Source organism: Oncorhynchus kisutch, unplaced genomic scaffold (assembly GCF_002021735.2).
Source record: "Oncorhynchus kisutch isolate 150728-3 unplaced genomic scaffold, Okis_V2 scaffold1819, whole genome shotgun sequence".
NCBI classification, from domain to species: Eukaryota; Metazoa; Chordata; class Actinopteri; order Salmoniformes; family Salmonidae; genus Oncorhynchus; species Oncorhynchus kisutch.
In genome coordinates, this window is record NW_022263764.1 from 17,214 (window position 1) to 36,540 (window position 19,327).

The window sequence follows — 19,327 nt, forward strand, 5'->3', positions numbered from 1 at the left end:
TCATCCTTGTTAGATCTTGATGTGTTGGCCGAAATATGAAATTACCTTTAGGATCTCTTACCACCCTATTACTTTGTGGTTCTAATCTCCCTCTTTCAAAATTGCCACTGTGAGCAAATCTCTAACACTCCTGATCCTTCCCATATATTTTAACCCTAAACCTCCCACAATAACTATTGTCTATTGTTAGTCTCCGTGACCTTACAGACAATATCCACGTTTAAAACAGATCGAAATACATTGTTGGATACAGTTTTCATGTCTTTCATTATGCAGACATTTGTTTTATTAGACTATATTTCTCATTGGGAATACGGTTGTCACCCCCCTTGGAGGCTTGGTGCATGTACAAAGAAAAAAAAGTTCCACCCTGGGTGGCTGTTAACTAAAATAATGGCAATGCGTGTAGTCATGTTAAGGTTTTCATTGTTTTCTTGTCAGAGTTTTATGGTTTTGCATATGACTGTGCATTATATGCTGTCGTAATAGGGTTGAGTATCAGATCAAGTTGTCACGATCGTCATGGGTAATAAGAAGAGGACCAAAGCGCTGCATGGTGTGAATGCATCGTTTTAATGGATGACTAAAACACAAAGTAAACTAAACAAGCCAATAAATGAACGTGACGCTATATACCAAATGTGCTGAAACAAGCACCTAACATAGACAATCACCCAACTATGCCAACACAGGCTACCTAAATATGGTTCCCAATCAGAGACAACGACTAACACCGGCCTCTGATTGAAAACCATATCAGGCCAAACACAGAAAAAGACAAACTAGACATACAGCATAGAATGCCCACTCAGATCACACCCATACCAAACAAAACCTATAAACATACCTAGCAAACTATGGTCAGGGCGTGACACAAACCTATTGGGAATTCTTGATCAATCAAAATGTATCTGTTTTCCGTATAGAATGACTTGTATACCGATTTTATTACAACTTTTTGTGTTTTGGCTTAGTGGTTGTTTCTTTACTAACTAGGAAAACTCAACAGTGTGTAAGTCTGAGAAACATTATTGAGCTGGTTGGTTTATTGTTGTTGAAAGCTTGAAATGTACACACATTGAGAAGTGATATTGCAGCAACAGTTTTAAAGTGGGTAATCGTATCATATATATATATATCTCCTTGCATGTTTGAATTAGAGCTCTGTACACACATTGAGAAGTGATAATGCAGCAACAGTTTTAAAGTGGGTAATCGTATCATATATATATCCTTGCATGTTTGAATTAGAGCTCCTTTAAAGGGTTTTAGATGATGATAATAATGTTATATTATTTTTATAATAATACACATCTGCAAACCAAATGTATTTCTGAAAACCCCTTTTTGCTTCTTCAATAGTTGTAGATGTTCCAACGTTCGTAGATGATCCTCAGGGGCATATAACAACCTGGGTTGTTGTAGAGTGGGCATAAGTTCAACACTCCGGAGTCAATGTCCTAGCTTTGGTCTTTTTCATAGCCTGTGAGAGAGAATATATTCCACAGCCTTGGTTTCTAATCATACTTTCTAATCAATAAGCGGGTCAAGTAGACCCTAAGAGGGCAAAAGTTATTGTTTACAAACAGTGTGAATAAAAAAACATTGTTTCATTGTATAAATAGTCTTCATTTTTAAAAACATACATGTAAATGCCTAGAATTAATACCTCTGGTGATTCTGCGCAATGCACTTGGTGTCACGTTCTGACCTTTATTTCCTTTGTTTTGTATTTATTTAGTATGGTCAGGGCGTGAGTTGGGTGGGCAGTCTATGTTTGTTTTTTCTATCATTTGGGTATTTCTATGTTTCGGCCTAGTATGGTTCTCAATCAGAGGCAGGTGTCATTAGTTGTCTCTGATTGAGAATCATACTTAGGTAGCCTGGGTTTCACTGTGTGTTTGTGGGTGATTGTTCCTGTCTTTGTGTTTTGCACCAGATGGGACTGTTTTAGGTGTTCTCACATTTGTTGTTTTTGTTAGTTCTCATGTGTAGTTTCTTTATAAATGAAAGAATATGAATAACCACCACGCTGCGCTTTGGTCCGCCTCTCCTTCAGATGAAGAAAACCATTACACTTGGGCCACAGTTGTGCTTTTGTTGTTGGGGTCTGGAATATGTCGTGAGGCGGTGGTGGTTCCCGGGGTTGTTGTCGGGACGTTTAAATTCTCTGTTCTTGGAGTGTTTGGAAAAACGTTCATACAAAGACAGAATACTGTCTGTTTCATCGGTTCCTCCGATGTCGTTCAGAGTCCCTAATGCATCCAAGTCACCCTATGTGTCCGATGTCCATCATACCTAAAAAAAACACACAAAAACATTGTCCCCCATGTTTAAAACACAAATAACTCGTGTTCAATATTACAATAATATCACGATAATATTCAAACAAAACCTTTAAATATATTTTTCACTTACTCAGCTCCCGAAATATCCATTAGGAGGGCTTCACAGACTATGTTATCTGTCCTGGGACTGCTGCCTGTTGTTTTACGAAGTCGTTCAGAGTGCACACTTTTCTTTTTTTAATATATAAATATTCTTGGGTATGTGATTATTTGGACTTATGCCTAAAAATGTGTGATCGTGAAGGGCTACGTAAAGGACAGGGCGCAGTTTGCTTCTGAGAATCTACGTCTAACAGTCGCTTCCCAATCACTTATGTCCAGTAGCCTTAAGAAATATCCATTAGGAGGGATTCACTTATTCACATCTCTTTTTTAATCTGTCCGGGCAGCTAAATATTCGGGCCTGTGGGTTTGCGCTAAAGCAGTGCTAACCGTGTTAAAAATAGATGCTCCCCGTTCTGGCCCTAACTTGCTAAAGTACGGAATGAGTATCATGTATGCAACCCCCCTGTATGTTTGGTTTAGAGATCAAAAGGCGTTGAATTCAAAGAGACATTCTGTCTACAACCGGTTTGGTGGGGTACCGGGGCGCTGATTAGATATCAGTGTTTAACCCCGGGCGGTCGGCCGATATCTGGACATGCCTTATGCCGGATAGTGCAAACCTTGGTTTCAAACGATTCTCTACAGATAGAGCGCTGGGCCCCCTGTTGAACCCACACCCTTTGGTTTCTGTAACACACACACACACACACACACACACACACACACACACACACACACACACACACACACACACACACACACACACACACACACACACACACACACACACACACACACACACACACACACACACTCCTGCTGCTCCGTCACACGCCCACTCACGCACGCCCCCTGATTCTCCAGGTCTTTTTCCTTCGCGACAGAGCTGGGTGATGATGTGAAATACCTTTTCCCATAGTTACGGGTGAGATACAGTTTTTAAAATTTATTTTATTGAATTCCAAAATATTTCGTATTTTGAATTAAGTAACAAATTTGAATAATATTTAAACATGCATCACGCGTGTTTTATGTAATAAAAAAAACCTTGGAGGCCTGCAGTTGTACATTATTACAAACTTTAATAACCCGTAATGTTCCTAATAAAATAATACATGTTTTTTCAGATCTTACAGTTGTCTGCGCCAGACCCTAGCGTGAGAGAAAAGACCGCTTCCCCTTAGTTAAATGGGTGAGATACTGTTTTTAAAACCATTGATTTAATACCAAAATATATAGTACTAACTTTTTAAAGACATGTTAGAATTAATTACCATATTGTACTAATATTTAAACATGCATCATTAGGGTTTTTATGTAAAAACATTGGAGGTCTACAGTTGTACATTATTACAAACTTTATAACATACCATTGTAGGAAAGACTATAAATTGTTTCTGAGAATCTACATCTAACAGTCGCCGTTATGTCAATTTGCCTTTATACATCTCATTGACCTACTGTCAACTCCCTCAGTTGTAAACATCTACAATAATCATTAGACGTACGCGTCAGAGTTATCAGAGTTGTTGTACTATGAATCCCCACTCATCCCTGTTAGATCTTGATGTGTTGGCCGAAATATGAAATTACCTCTTCCCCTATCATTAAAGCGTGAGATACATTTTTAAAACCAGTGATTTAATTCAAAATATTTAGTACCTACATTTTAACACATGTTATAATTGCAAAATGTTTACTATTTCTTACAGATAGAGGGTCCGGTTAGCCCTGACCAATATCCGTTTCGAATTCATCAACTCAAAGACGCTTGCCCGCTCCATCAAAACTCCGTAAGTTTTCCCTCCATGTGTAGATCAACCGTTCCTGCCTGTAAATTCTGGGTATGCCCACATCATTAATTAATAAGATGTGTAGAAAACTGTTTTGCCATAGTTAAAGGCCTTTCATAAAGAGGCTGTCATGATTGCCTGTGCCACATGTTTAACATGTATTGCTTGTTACCTAATACTACTGTTGTACATTTAATATCCACTAGCAGATTTCGTCGCATTTGCACAAATTCTGTCATGTTACTGTGGTCTTTTTAAATGTCAGTAAATATGTGTGTAAAGTGTATATGTTTATAGGCCCAATATGTAGGCCCAGTATATGTTTCAGTCTTATGTTTAGAATTGACTGATCTACACAGGGTTGAATGCAGTGATTTTCAAAATGGCAGGTTATGTCCATCAAAATAAGTTTTGGGTTAATTTAACCACTTCCGGCTGCTCCAGGAAGCTTAGAATCGACACAGGTAGACCTCATAGTGGCCTGATGGATTGTCATCGAAGACAGGTTCATACGGCATTCATAACCCACATAGGCTTCAGGTTGAATTTAGGGTTGCAGGCAATGTATTCCTATTTGGAGAGGTCAGTGAAAACTGTTTGATGTAGACACCTTCTTTTAACTGTTAAGGGTTAATGCTACACGGTCAAGGTTAGGCTTGCACAGATCGGGAGGACCTCAGGAACGTACCTGAGGTCGAATTGTGCTTCTCACCCTAATGGTTCTCTCACTGTCACCCAAAAGCAAATGACATTTAGGGCCAGGCTTAATTTTGGGCCTAACTTTTTTCACGGTCGCTGCACTCAGAGCGAGCTAAGGTCAAGCGGGGCATCTCGTTGAACTCAGCACGGCCTTGAGAATATGGAAATGCCATTGAAGGCTCTGTGTGTCTTTAAGTACCGCACTTTGTCACTCCATCCTTGCTGTGTGTGTGTGTGTGTGTGTGTGAGAGAGCTTTTCTTTGACATCTGTTAAGAAAAATGATTGATTTACAGTTCATGAGGGTTGCTTAATCACAAATATGAAGTTTTAAAAAGATCTGACCTTTTTAACCCTTCGAAACAGCACCTATGACACCATTTTAAGGCACTTCCGGTTGGCACAGGAAGCTGAACATGAACACATATCCTCATTTGGGTAGGCTCTTACGGAATCCTGAGTTTTAAGCCTTTATGTTTAGAATTGACTGATCTACACAGGGTTGAATGCAGTGATTTTCAAAATTGCAGGTTATGTATATCAAAACACTTTTAGGCTGAATTTAATCACTTCCAGTTGCTTCAGGAAGCTTAGAATCAACACAGGTAGACCTCATAGTGGCCTGATGGATTGTCATCGAAGACAGGTTCATACGGCATTCATAACCCACATAGGCTTCAGGTTGAATTTAGGGTTGCAGGCAATGTATTACTATGGGGAGAGAAGTCAGTGAAAACTGTTTGATGTCGACACCTTCTTTTACCTGTTAAGGGTTAATGCTACACGGTCAAGGTTAGGCTTGCACAGATCGGGAGGACCTCAGGAATGTACCTGAGGTCGAATTATGCTTCTCACCCTAATGGTTCTCTCACTGTCACCCAAAAGCAAATGACATTTAGGGCCAGGCTTAATTTTGGGCCTACTTTTTCTCATAGTCACTGTGCTTAGACCGAGCGAGCTACGGTCAAGCGGGGCATCGCGTTGAATTCGGCACAGCCTAGAGATTATGGTAATACCATTGCAGGCTCTGTGTGTCTTTAAGCACCGCACTTTGTCATCTGTTGGGAAAATGTTGTCGTGGACAAAAAACATCTAATCGTGTTAAATTTCGATTAAAAAGGTGTACTTTTGAGAGCGAAAACCTGCAGAATCAGGGCAGGGCAGGGAAGCACTAACAAACTGCATTTAGTCCAATAAAAAGAAACAACATTATTAGGGTGATAAATAAACGGGAGTTGCTCCACGCATGACACACACTTGTTAGAAAATCCATTCATTTGCCCAAGTGAATCATAAGACATGAACAAAATGCATCAGTGATTTGTATTTCCACGCAACTTTCAGAAACTGAATAGGACTGCCCAGTTTCCGTGCGCATGCGTGCGGAGCGCGCACATGTCTACACTTTGTGTAGCCGTTAGCGATGAGGCTAATGATAACCTTCTTGCGGTAGAGAAGGAAAGGCTTCCCACAAAAACCTTCTCAATCAAATGTTAACTGCAAAGTAGCTTATGCCAGCCTGGCAGAATTATATCATGATTATTTGCATCAATACAGTGGCCATTTGTTTTGCAAACTCCGCAATCACATGAGCGCTACAGTAACACCGTTTAACCAAACAAAGGTCTCTTCCTGGCGCACCCTTGCCTAAAAAAGGGTAACTACACCCCAAAATCGATATGTCTTCCTTTTGTTCCAGACCTCAAAAGTGGTTTCCTGCTAGGGTTTTAAATGTTGCCGTGGACATAGAACATCTAATCATGTTATATTTCTATTAAAAAGGTGTACTTTTGAGAGCGAAAACCTGCAGAAGCAGGGACAAACGGTCAACGGGGAATAGGGGGAATTATTATAAAAATAAATGGGGGGGGGGGGGGGGGGGGCGGCAATCAGTCAAAACATTGAAGGGGATTTTACAGGGCCCTAATGGACTACAGACATTGACAGTCTCCTAGCCTAAAAACAAATGCTGAATGCACTGCCTAGATTTTTTGAGGTAAACGTATTGTCCATTATTTGATTTGATCAGGGCAGGGAAGCACTAACAAACTGCATTTAGTCCAATAAAAAGACACAACATTATTAGGGTGATAAATAAACGGGAGTTGCTCCACGCATGACACAAGAGAACCCTCTGCTGGAGCAAAATGCTTACAGCACCTGGTATTCCCAGGCGGTCTCCCATCCAAGTACTAACCAGGCCCGACCCTGCTTAGCTTCCGAGATCGGACGAGATCGGGCGTATTCAGGCTGGTATGGCCGTAAGCGAAAGGCAATCTCTTGGTACACTATATACAGTCAACGTGTCGCTTACTCTTAGGGGACAGAGAAATGTCCACCTTGTGACACACACTGAAAAGCTCAAACCTTGCTTGCATTTCCAGACCATATATTTCACTCTTGTGGGGGGGAAAAAGAGGGAATATCCTAGGTTCATACTTATGACAACTTCATGGACTAGGGCCCTATAAAATAGAGCGCGCCCACACGGAATCACGAAATACAGACATTAAACCGAAATTCAACCATATTCAAAAATGCCTTGAACTAAGGCGGAAATCAACTCAATCCCTTCAACTTGTTAGAAAATCCATTCATTTGCCCAAGTGAATCATAAGACATGAACAAAATGCATCAGTGATTTGTATTTCCACGCAACTTTCAGAAACTGAATAGGACTGCCCAGTTTCCGTGCGCATGCGTGCGGAGCGCGCACATGTCTACACTTTGTGTAGCCGTTAGCGATGAGGCTAATGATAACCTTCTTGCGGTAGAGAAGGAAAGGCTTCCCACAAAAACCTTCTCAATCAAATGTTAACTGCAAAGTAGCTTATGCCAGCCTGGCAGAATTATATCATGATTATTTGCATCAATACAGTGGCCATTTGTTTTGCAAACTCCGCAATCACATGAGCGCTACAGTAACACCGTTTAACCAAACAAAGGTCTCTTCCTGGCGCACCCTTGCCTAAAAAAGGGTAACTACACCCCAAAATCGATATGTCTTCCTTTTTTTCCAGACCTCAAAAGTGGTTTCCTGCTAGGGTTTTAAATGTTGCCGTGGACATAGAACATCTAATCATGTTATATTTCTATTAAAAAGGTGTACTTTTGAGAGCGAAAACCTGCAGAAGCAGGGACAAACGGTCAACGGGGAATAGGGGGAATTATTATAAAAATAAATGGGGGGGGGGGGGGGGGGCGGCAATCAGTCAAAACATTGAAGGGGATTTTACAGGGCCCTAATGGACTACAGACATTGACAGTCTCCTAGCCTAAAAACAAATGCTGAATGCACTGCCTAGATTTTTTGAGGTAAACGTATTGTCCATTATTTGATTTGATCAGGGCAGGGAAGCACTAACAAACTGCATTTAGTCCAATAAAAAGACACAACATTATTAGGGTGATAAATAAACGGGAGTTGCTCCACGCATGACACAAGAGAACCCTCTGCTGGAGCAAAATGCTTACAGCACCTGGTATTCCCAGGCGGTCTCCCATCCAAGTACTAACCAGGCCCGACCCTGCTTAGCTTCCGAGATCGGACGAGATCGGGCGTATTCAGGCTGGTATGGCCGTAAGCGAAAGGCAATCTCTTGGTACACTATATAAAGTCAACGTGTCGCTTACTCTTAGGGGGACAGAGAAATGTCCACCTTGTGACACACACTGAAATGCTCAAACCTTGCTTGCATTTCCAGACCATATATTTCACTCTTGTGGGGGGGAAAAAGAGGGAATATCCTAGGTTCATACTTATGACAACTTCATGGGACTAGGGCCCTATAAAATAGAGCGCGCCCACACGGAATCACGAAATACAGACATTAAACCGAAATTCAACCATATTCAAAAATGCCTTGAACTAAGGCGGAAATCAACTCAATCCCTTCAACTTGTTAGAAAATCCATTCATTTGCCCAAGTGAATCATAAGACATGAACAAAATGCATCAGTGATTTGTATTTCCACGCAACTTTCAGAAACTGAATAGGACTGCCCAGTTTCCGTGCGCATGCGTGCGGAGCGCGCACATGTCTACACTTTGTGTAGCCGTTAGCGATGAGGCTAATGATAACCTTCTTGTGGTAGAGAAGGAAAGGCTTCCCACAAAAACCTTCTCAATCAAATGTTAACTGCAAAGTAGCTTATGCCAGCCTGGCAGAATTATATCATGATTATTTGCATCAATACAGTGGCCATTTGTTTTGCAAACTCCGCAATCACATGAGCGCTACAGTAACACCGTTTAACCAAACAAAGGTCTCTTCCTGGCGCACCCTTGCCTAAAAAAGGGTAACTACACCCCAAAATCGATATGTCTTCCTTTTTTTCCAGACCTCAAAAGTGGTTTCCTGCTAGGGTTTTAAATGTTGCCGTGGACATAGAACATCTAATCATGTTATATTTCTATTAAAAAGGTGTACTTTTGAGAGCGAAAACCTGCAGAAGCAGGGACAAACGGTCAACGGGGAATAGGGGGAATTATTATAAAAATAAATGGGGGGGGGGGGGGGGGGCAATCAGTCAAAACATTGAAGGGGATTTTACAGGGCCCTAATGGACTACAGACATTGACAGTCTCCTAGCCTAAAAACAAATGCTGAATGCACTGCCTAGATTTTTTGAGGTAAACGCATTGTCCATTATTTGATTTGATCAGGGCAGGGAAGCACTAACAAACTGCATTTAGTCCAATAAAAAGACACAACATTATTAGGGTGATAAATAAACGGGAGTTGCTCCACGCATGACACAAGAGAACCCTCTGCTGGAGCAAAATGCTTACAGCACCTGGTATTCCCAGGCGGTCTCCCATCCAAGTACTAACCAGGCCCGACCCTGCTTAGCTTCCGAGATCAGATGAGATCAGGCGTACTCAGGCCGGTATGGTCGTAAGGAAGAAATTAACTCTTGGTGCACTATATAAAGTCAAAGTGAGTCTGATTAACAGCTGTTGCATTTTCACAATTTAGATAAGCATCTTTGTGTCACTCAAAAAGTGGAATTTGTAGCACAGATTGTTGGATGAAATACAAACGAACCTTACTTATTTCAAAGCGAGGGCACATATTTCAGCCTTGTGGGAAAAAACAGACAAAGAGTTGAAATTCCACAAGGCAGTGACAAAAAGCTGACAGCACCTGGTATTTCAAGGCGGTCTCCCATGCAAGTACTAACCAGGACCAACTCTGCTTAGCTTCCGAGATCAGACGAGATAAGTCGTACTCAGGCCGGTATGGTCGTAAACGTGAAGTTAACTCTTGGTGCACTATGTAAAGTCAAAGTGAGTCTGATTAACAGCTGTTGCATTTTCACCATTTAGATAAGCATCTTTGTGTCACTCAAAAAGTGCAAAAAATTGCATATACTGTAATGCATTTGAGCCAATCAGTTGTGTTGTGACAAGGTAGGGTTGGTATACATAAGATAGCCCTATTTGGTAAAATACCAAGTCCATATTAGGTCAAGAACAGCTCAAATAAGCAAAGATAAACAGCAGTCCGTCATTACTTTAAGACATGAAGTTCAGTCAACCCGGAAAATTTAAAGAACTTTGAACTTTTCATCAAGTGCAAAAACCATCAAGTTGCAAAAACCATCAATCGCTATGATGAAACTGGCTCTCATGAGGACCGCCACAGGAAAGGAAGACAGAGTTAACTCGGCTGCAGAGGATACGTTCTTTAGAGTTAACTGCACCTCACATTGCAGCCCAAATAAATGCTTCACAGAGTTCAAGTCACAGACACATCTCAACATCAACTGTTCAGAGGAGACTGCGTGAATCAGGCCTTCGTGGTCAAATTGCTGCGAAGAAAGCACTACTAAAGGACACCAATAAGAAGAAGAGACTTGCTTGGGCCAAGAAACACAAGCAATGGACATGTGGAAATCTGTCCTTGGTCTGATGAGTCCAAATTCCAACAATGTCTTTGTGAGAGTAGGCGTACAGATGATCTCCGCATGTGTGGTTCCGACCATGAAGCATGAAGGAGGTGTGATAATGTGGGGGCGCTTTGTTGGTGACACTGTCTGTGATTTATTTAGAATTCAAGGCACACTTAACCAGCATGGCTACCATAGTATTCTGCAGTGATACGCCATCCCATCTGGTTTGCGTCTCCAGGCTGTGTAAGGGCTATTTGACCAAGAAGGAGAGTGATGGAGGGCTGCATCAGATGACCTGACATCCACAATCACCCAACCTCAACCCAATTGAGATGTTTTGGGATGAATTGGACCACAGAGTGAAGGAAAAGCAGCCAATAAGTTCTCAGCATATGTGGGAACTCCTTCACGACTGTTGGAAAAGCATTCCAGGTGAAGCTGGTTGAGAGAATGCCAAGAGTGTGCAAAGCTGCCATCAAGGCAAAGGATGGCTACTTTGAAGAATCTCAAATATAAAATATATTTTGATTTGTTTAACACTTTTTGGTACCTAAATGATTCCATATGTGTTATTTCATAGTTGTGATGTCTTCACTACTATTCTACAATGTAGAAAATAGTACAAATAAAGAAAAGCCTTGAATCAGTAGGTGTGTCCAAACTTTTGACTGGTACTGTATACATATATACAGGAGTAAGACAGATATAGCTTATATTGCCTGTTTGAGTATTTGTTTAATAGCCTACTGATTCTGTGAGCACCAAGCCTCATGCACCGGCAAAATGTTGAATTAAGCAATTTCACAGATTCGGCTGTTTTTAATATTTGCTATGCTGTAATAATGGCTTTATAATTTTTAGTCGTTAGAACAGACTGGTATTGCTTAACATTTGCTTAACCTTTTGCGCGTAGGGAGCAGTATTTTCGTTTTTGGTTAAAAAACGTACCCATTTGAAACGGCCTATTTCTCAGCCCCAGAAACTAGAATATGCATATAATTGTCAGATTAGGATAGAAAACACTCTAAAGTTTCCAGAACTGTAAAGAAGACGTTTCCAGAACTGTAAAGAAGAAGTTTCCAGAACTGTAAGGAAGAAACTAAATGGCTGAAATGATATTGCGTCTTCAGCATGGACAGCACAATAAACAGTTGCTGTTATGTGGTGCCTTTTCGCTGCAGTAGGGAGGAGAGTGAGACAACGTGCACCTGTCACACAGGCACTCGCTGTCATTTCTTTTAATACAGTGTCACCATCGGGCTCTTTCTTGAGTCATTTGTGTGTCTTAATTATTTGATTAAACAGTGTGCTTAAAGCATCAGCCAAGCTCAGTACCTATGTAGGTGATTGTATTCAAACACATAGGGTGTGTCTGATATGGAAAAATACATTTTAACATTAGAACAGGATGACTCTCGGTCGACAAATATTATTTTTTGTCGGGGACAGCCCTGCAATCAGTCTTACCCTTGCTCTACTCAAAGGGCTGTATTGGAATGGCTTCATACAGTATCTACGTGTATATCATTGACTGTATTGTCTTTTTAGGCCAAGAGGACCAAGAGAAACAATGTGGAGCAGATCACTGATGCAGGTCATAAATGAAACTCTAATTTCACTGAATGTAATCCTTTTGCATGTAAATGTAATTTAGTATGGACATCTATTGAGCAGAGGACTAATAGCAGAGTGCACATGTTATACTTTCTTGGGTACTTAACTTCACAAAGTACACAAAGTTGGCTAATACATATTTGCCTCAGAAGGTTACATGTTTTCTGACTTCTTTACCTTGGTGAATGCTGCTTTGCACACAGGTCCCTCTACATCTGTGGAATTCTCTGGGATGGCAGTTCAGGGGACATCTCACCAGGGACAATCTAATGAGAAGATCCTAAGTGAGTGTGTCTCCAGGGCCTGTCAGACCAGGGCTCTTGACCTCCCTCCAATCGATCCGGATGCTTTCAACCCGATTATCATCCGGTTTCTGGAAAAACTTACTGAGGAGTATGTCCAAACTTCTATTGTAGTATTTGAATGCAATGTCATCTGGAGGATTTTATAAATTGTATGTGTGTTGGTGTGCTTTTTGGTGCTAAAAACATCTAATTATCTCCTATAGGCAATGGAGGCAGTTAAGCATTGGCAGGATGGACCCTGTAAGTCCCTTCACCCTGAAAATGATTCATAGATATATTAATAGATGTTTCAAGAATATTAGATACAAACGTTTTATCTATCTACAGTATCATCCACCATATCACAAACAGTTTCATTCAAATAGCTTTTTAGTAGCCTACTGCTTTTCATGCTTTCCAATGTATGCCACTTTCATGATTCTCATGAACATATGTGAGATTGTTGGTATCTCTTCGAGGAGCTTGGTTTCAGAGCCCGGCTATGAGTAATCTACCTACACTGTTTCGGTCCTACAGGCGATGAGGGCATTGCTTGCAGAGATGTGCCTGGAGATTGTGCTGTTTGTATCTGAGGCCATCCTGGAGGTCATCATCCCTGCAATTTTCCGTTTTGTACGGATATACAGCCATGTGTCTCCAGTATCCAGCAAAAGTCCAGAGGAGATGCTAAAACAAGGAGAGAGCAACCTCAATATCAAAGGTGCCAAATCTAGTCTTCGTCTGTCAACACAAAGTATAGACAGACTACTCACTGAGGAGTTTCAGACCAAGGCCACTGAATCGATCCGGGAGATTGTTAATAGATTCAGGGGTTGTACATCATGTTGTTCTGGCACTATATCATCTTGTCCAACTCCTCGGATAGGTGAGATCAGAGACCTTATGATTGACCCTGAGGCCTCTGAGTTGGTAAGTACCTTTGTTTCAGACATGGACAATCTTACCCAGTCTATCAGGGCATCCTGCTCTCCTGCACAGGGTGAGCAGATCCTTCTTGAAAAGCATCAGAGTAAGATCTGGTCTTACACTGTTGGTTGTTACTACGACATGAAAAATACGCTGAAGAGGATTCTTACCTGTCCAGAAAAAGGGTATCTCGCAAGTACATTTGTGGAGAGCACAAAATATTATTTCACAATGGTTCCAACTTTGTGCCTAGACATCGGTCATTCCAGTAATGGTGAGGCTGACACATCGGACTCCATTTCTTGTAAACCACTTTTAATAACCCCCTCATCTATGAATGAACAAAAAGGACAAAGTGAGACCCCAAAACCTCTCTTGGCTCTCAAAAAGTATTTGCAAGACCAAGTCCTCCTTGACACCACAAAAGCGATTGCCAGCCAGGTTCTTGTCTTGTATAAGACTGAGGTGATGGAGAAGTTCTCATCTTCTGTTGGAGAGTGTGATTCTGAAGAGTCTCTGGAGGCCATTCTATTTGTGGATGGCATCATGTCTGACTTGAATGATTTCACCAGTTCGTGTTCCCCCTCACCATCTGAGTTGTTAGACAGTGAACAATGTCTCTCCCATCTCACTTTTCCACTTGGTCTGCAGGACAGCACCACCAACAGTGAATCTACCCAGAGTCTTCCAGTTATAAATATGAAGAAACTCTCCAGTGTGTCTTTCCAGACAAAGGCTAGAAAGGCAGTGAGCGAAGCTCTGAGATCTGTCAACCCCTTTACAAACAGCTTACTGGGAGACTCTGAAGCTGGACACTTTTGTAACAGATGTGGAGACTATTGTTCAGTCCATGCAGGCACATGAATCTGAAATTCTCAGAATTTCAAAAGTGAGCACCCTTCCTGCTGCTCGTATTATATATCATAGATTTCGAGAAATGCTGAGGCGGTTTCTCACTCCCTGCCAAGACTGTAAAGGTCATCGATGGTGTTACACCAATACATGATGAGACTCTCAAACAGGCTCCTAGTGAAAGTTTAGATTCTCAGGTGACTTGTAATAGTGATTCTCTTGAAATCCAAGCAGACCGTAAAACCTGTACCAAGGAGGTCATTAGTCAGATCCTCACTGTGTATCACTCTGAGGAATCCATGGAGGAATGCCTCTCTAGCCTAAAAGGAGATACAGAAGACCTGTCCAAGCTTTTGGATGCCGTTGTTTCTCAGATTGACGTCCTTGCCACATCCAAATCATATTTATATGTTGATGACTATGCTGTCAATAAACAGGACAATTTGCATGGTGAGATCAACAATGATGAAGAGGAAGCATCCTCTAGAAGTCTTAAATCCACAGCCTTTGACAAACTATGTACTGATGAGTTTCAAACTAAAGCCTCACATTTGGCTGGTGGGATCCTTCAATCAGGGTTGATTGGCATTATAAATACCAGCCTTGATGGTAGAAGTGCAGACATTTGTGTCCAGTAATGATGGTGATGATAGAGATTTCAAAATCCTTCAGAAGAGTGGAACTCCACCTTTGTTTACCTCTTCTCTGCACACCAATTCTGCAGCATCCAACATCGTCATAAGCATCACTAAAGACCTTAATAGCTTCACCCAGATGACTAAAATGTCTGATGCTTCAGAGTCTGGCCAGTTAGAGAGATCCCTGTCAGCTTCAACCCTTCCTGTCAGTGTTCACAACAGGGTCAATGTGAAAGGAAAGATCATTTGGCCAGGCACTGTTAACCTGTTCAACAATGTGTTCATCAAGGTCAAGGACTTTTTTGCCCAGCAACAACCGGTACTCCTAGACAATGTGGTTGAGGCCCCCAAACATGCCGAATCCATATGCAGAACAGCTACTTCTACACAAATGACTTACAATGAACATGAAGCCAGCCAGACCAGCATGGTAAATTATTCCAAAGCCTTAATTAGTCAGACTCTGATGACAATCCAGAGGAGAGTGTCTATGTCAGAGAGGATGAGCACCTCAGAGAAAGGCCTCTTGACTCGTTCCATCGTGGGCTCCATGTTGGAGGATGTTGACATGGTGAGAACTGATGGACACGAGATACACCGGCCATCCTCCTCAAAGTTCTCCCTTTCCATCACCTCTGCCATGACCAGAGGGTCCCAGAGTGATTTTACAAATTCTCTTCCAGGCACTCAAGTCCCCAATGAGTGGCCTGTTGAAATCTATTGTCCTATCATTAGGAGTTCGGTCATTGATATGAGTGACTCCTCAACTCATTCACAAGGGTCAACAAATTACACAAGGCAAACCATCTCTGCCATAGTTGACATTGTTATGGAGGTCATTCCAAGAGAAGATATGGAACACATAGCCACTGCAGATGATGTCACTTCTTTTACAAGAAGACTTGCGAGACTCAGCCCCAGGGACGGTCTTCAGAACTTCTCACATGAGCTCACTGACAAAGTTTATGAGCTCATAAAAAGTCACAACACCCCCCAGGCTCTTTTTGTGCCAGCTGGCAAGAGCGTGTCTGACTTTATTCTTTTGAAGCTGAATACAGGATTGAATGCTTCTGAAGAATCCAGGGAGTTTCCATCTGACCTTGTGTACTCCTTTGCTACGGAGTCAATAAAACGTCTGCTACAGCAGATTGTCTTCTGGCTTCCTCCACCATCACAAGGATCCGATTTCTGCCAAACTATCATCTCTGATGGTTCTCTGCAGGAAACAAGTCGGCTTATCCCGAGCTCTTCTGCCACCTCCATTAGTTCCTCACAGGTTTACTGTGACACAAAGAGCCTTTTCACCAATATAATGGTCAATCAGGTCATGTATACCTGTTCTGTGGCCTCCAATTCATCAGAAGAATTATCAGAGTTGATGAACATAATCAATGGGTTGTCCCCAACTGATGCTGGAACACTTGACTCTGACAGACCAGCTCTCATGACCACTAACCGTCAGTCTAGTGCCAAATCATTGCTTAGACCCTCTCTGTCTGGCAACAGCACACACAACGGTGGAACTGTGGATTATCAAGTTTTAGGAGAGGTGGAATCCAAGATGGACAACAAAGATCTGGAGATGTCTAGTGTCTCTGTGCATCCATCAACTCCATCAGCCATGGACTCTGATACACATGCATCATTTGACTCCACTAGCAATGACTACACCTCTTTGGTACTTTTACTGATTGTTAGACTGCTGTCAATGATCACCCCTATCACATTACTGGAATCCTCTGACATTGGTGAAACATCAAGAGTTCTCACAAAGAGGATTCTGTCTGAGTTCTGTGGCACCTCAGGCCTTGAACCAACTCAAGCCTACCCCCAGAATCTGAAAATCAAAAAGATTTTCAAGGCTGTCTACAAGGGGCTTTTTCAAGAATTTGGGTCAGAGAAGATGCTCCAGGTTGCAATGAAGTCAACGGATTATGCATTTGACGATGCCCTGGTCAAATCATTAACTAGTGAACTATTAACTAAATGCAATGAGGCTAGCTCTTCACCTCCCTCAATGGCCCAGTTGTCATCATACAATGCACTTGGCAGTGACGAGGTAGGTAATTCTGGGCTTCCAACAACTGGTAGAAAGGAAAAGAAGAGAGGAAGATTCAGCGCTCTCTGTGGACTCAACCCAAAGGTATATATGTCATCAAAATACAAATTATAAAGATTATTTTTATTCATTACGTACAGTATGATGGTAAACACCGATACCTTTTGTGTGCAATTTCTCCTACTGTATAAATGACTGTTGGTTACCCAGAGTACAAAGCAGGTCAACAAGAAGAACCACTGCACTCCAACACCTTCCCAGAACCAGACCCCTGCCGTCAGTGAAACAGGTAAGTCAATACACTCAAATGTGTACTGAACAAAAATATAAACGCAACATGCAACAATTTCAAAGATTTTATTGAGTTACAGTTCATATATGGAAATCAGTCAATTGAAATACGTTCATTAGGCCCTTATCTATGGATTTCACATGACTGGGAATACAGATATGCATCTGTTCGTCACAGATACCTTAAAAAAAGGTAGGGGCGTGGATCAGAAAACCAGTCAGTATCTGGTGTGACCACCATTTGCCTCATGCAGCGTGACACTTCTCCTTCGCATAGAGTTGATCAGGCTGTTGATTGTGGCCTATGGAATGTTGTCCCACTCCTCTTCAATAGCTGTGTGAAGTTGCTGAATATTGGTTGGAACTGGAACACGCTGTTGTACACGTCAATCCAGAGCATCACAAACATGCTAAATGGATGACAAGTCTGGTGTGTATGCAGGCCTTTCGACATGGGTACATGCATTACCATGCTGAAACATGAGGTGATGGCGGCGGATGAATGGCACGACAATAGGCCCAAGGATCTCGTGACGGTATCTCTGTGCATTCAAATTGCCATTGATAAAATGCAATTGTGTTCGTTGTCCGTAGATTATGCCTGCCCACACCATAACCCTACAGCCAACACGACGCCATATACGTGGTCTGTGGTTGTGAGGCCGGTTGGACATACTGCCAAATATTCTAAAACGACATTGAAGGCGGCTTTTGGTAAGGAAATGAACATTCAATTCTCCAGCCACAGTTCCGGTGGACATTCCTGCAGTCAGCATGCCAATTGCACGCTTCCTCAAAACTAGTCAACCAGCATTTTTCCTTGCTCCTATTTTTCTCAGTCTCTATCTCTGAGACATCTGTGGCATTGTGTGGTGTGACAAAACTGCACATTTTAGCATGGCCTTTTATTGTCCCCAGCACGAGTTGCACCTTTGTAACGATCATGCTTTTTAACCCACAAGAGTCTAAGCCCTGTTTAGGCCGAGGGGTTTGTATCGGCCTTACTGCTATTTGCCCATACAAACACATTGAATAACAGATTCACTACATGGAACTGAAGTGTCTGTCCTAAATCTGAGAGATATAAGTTGACGAATATATATATTTATATATATTTTTTGAATGTTTTTATCCACTTCTTTTTGGCACTAAACAGTCTAAGCCCTTGGGGGGCCTATGTAACACTTCTGCGTTAAATAGGCGGATTGAGACTGCTAGGCTACCTGCCGCCCGACATTTGTAAATTATGTAGAATATTACAATTGAAATAATAATAATGCAATACTAATTCTTCACACTAACTAGGGTCAGTTAAAGAAAATGTTATGTTTACATTTTTCCCCCCAGCAATTGTCAATGATCAACAATCCTGCCGAACAGAGAGTGTGTGCTCCACCAAGAAGAAACCAAGGAAGCGTTCGTTCATTTCCAGGATGTTTTCAGCTATAGGTAAAGCCTTGTCCAGTCCCTTTACTTCCTGCTATAAAAAGAAGAGCACCTAATCTATATTTCAAAATAAATATTTGAAATTAACATAATTGCATTAATTCTTCATGTTGAGTGTTTTTCATTATATATTATTGGATGATATAAAGTGTAGTAGTAGTAGTAGTAGTGGAATTTGTATAGTTGACTATATACATACATTAAAAAACAATAAGAATAGTGTGCACTTCTATGTACAGTTGAAGTCTGATGTTTACACACACCATAGCCAAATACATTTAAACTCAGTTTTTCACAATTCCTGACATTTAATCCTAGTAAAAAAATCCCTCTTAAGTCAGTTAGAATCATTATTTTAAGAATGTGAAATGTCAGAATAATAGTAGAGAGAATGATTTATTTCAGCTTTTATTTCTTTCATCACATTCCCAGTGGGTC

At 41.4% G+C, this 19,327-nt stretch overlaps 3 non-coding genes across 3 annotated transcripts; all 3 read right to left on the reverse strand.

The window, feature by feature from the left end:
- Window positions 1-7,031: 7,031 nt before the first annotated feature.
- Window positions 7,032-7,150, reverse strand: LOC116368077 (5S ribosomal RNA). The gene has a single exon (XR_004208473.1). It is a non-coding gene; the product is annotated as a 5S ribosomal RNA (ribosomal RNA).
- Window positions 7,151-8,350: 1,200 nt separating this feature from the next.
- LOC116368078 (5S ribosomal RNA) lies at window positions 8,351-8,469 on the reverse strand. The gene has a single exon (XR_004208474.1). It is a non-coding gene; the product is annotated as a 5S ribosomal RNA (ribosomal RNA).
- A 1,199-nt stretch (window positions 8,470-9,668) lies between these two features.
- On the reverse strand, window positions 9,669-9,787 carry LOC116368080 (5S ribosomal RNA). Its single transcript, XR_004208476.1, has one exon. It is a non-coding gene; the product is annotated as a 5S ribosomal RNA (ribosomal RNA).
- Between the last annotated feature and the right edge of the window lie 9,540 nt (window positions 9,788-19,327).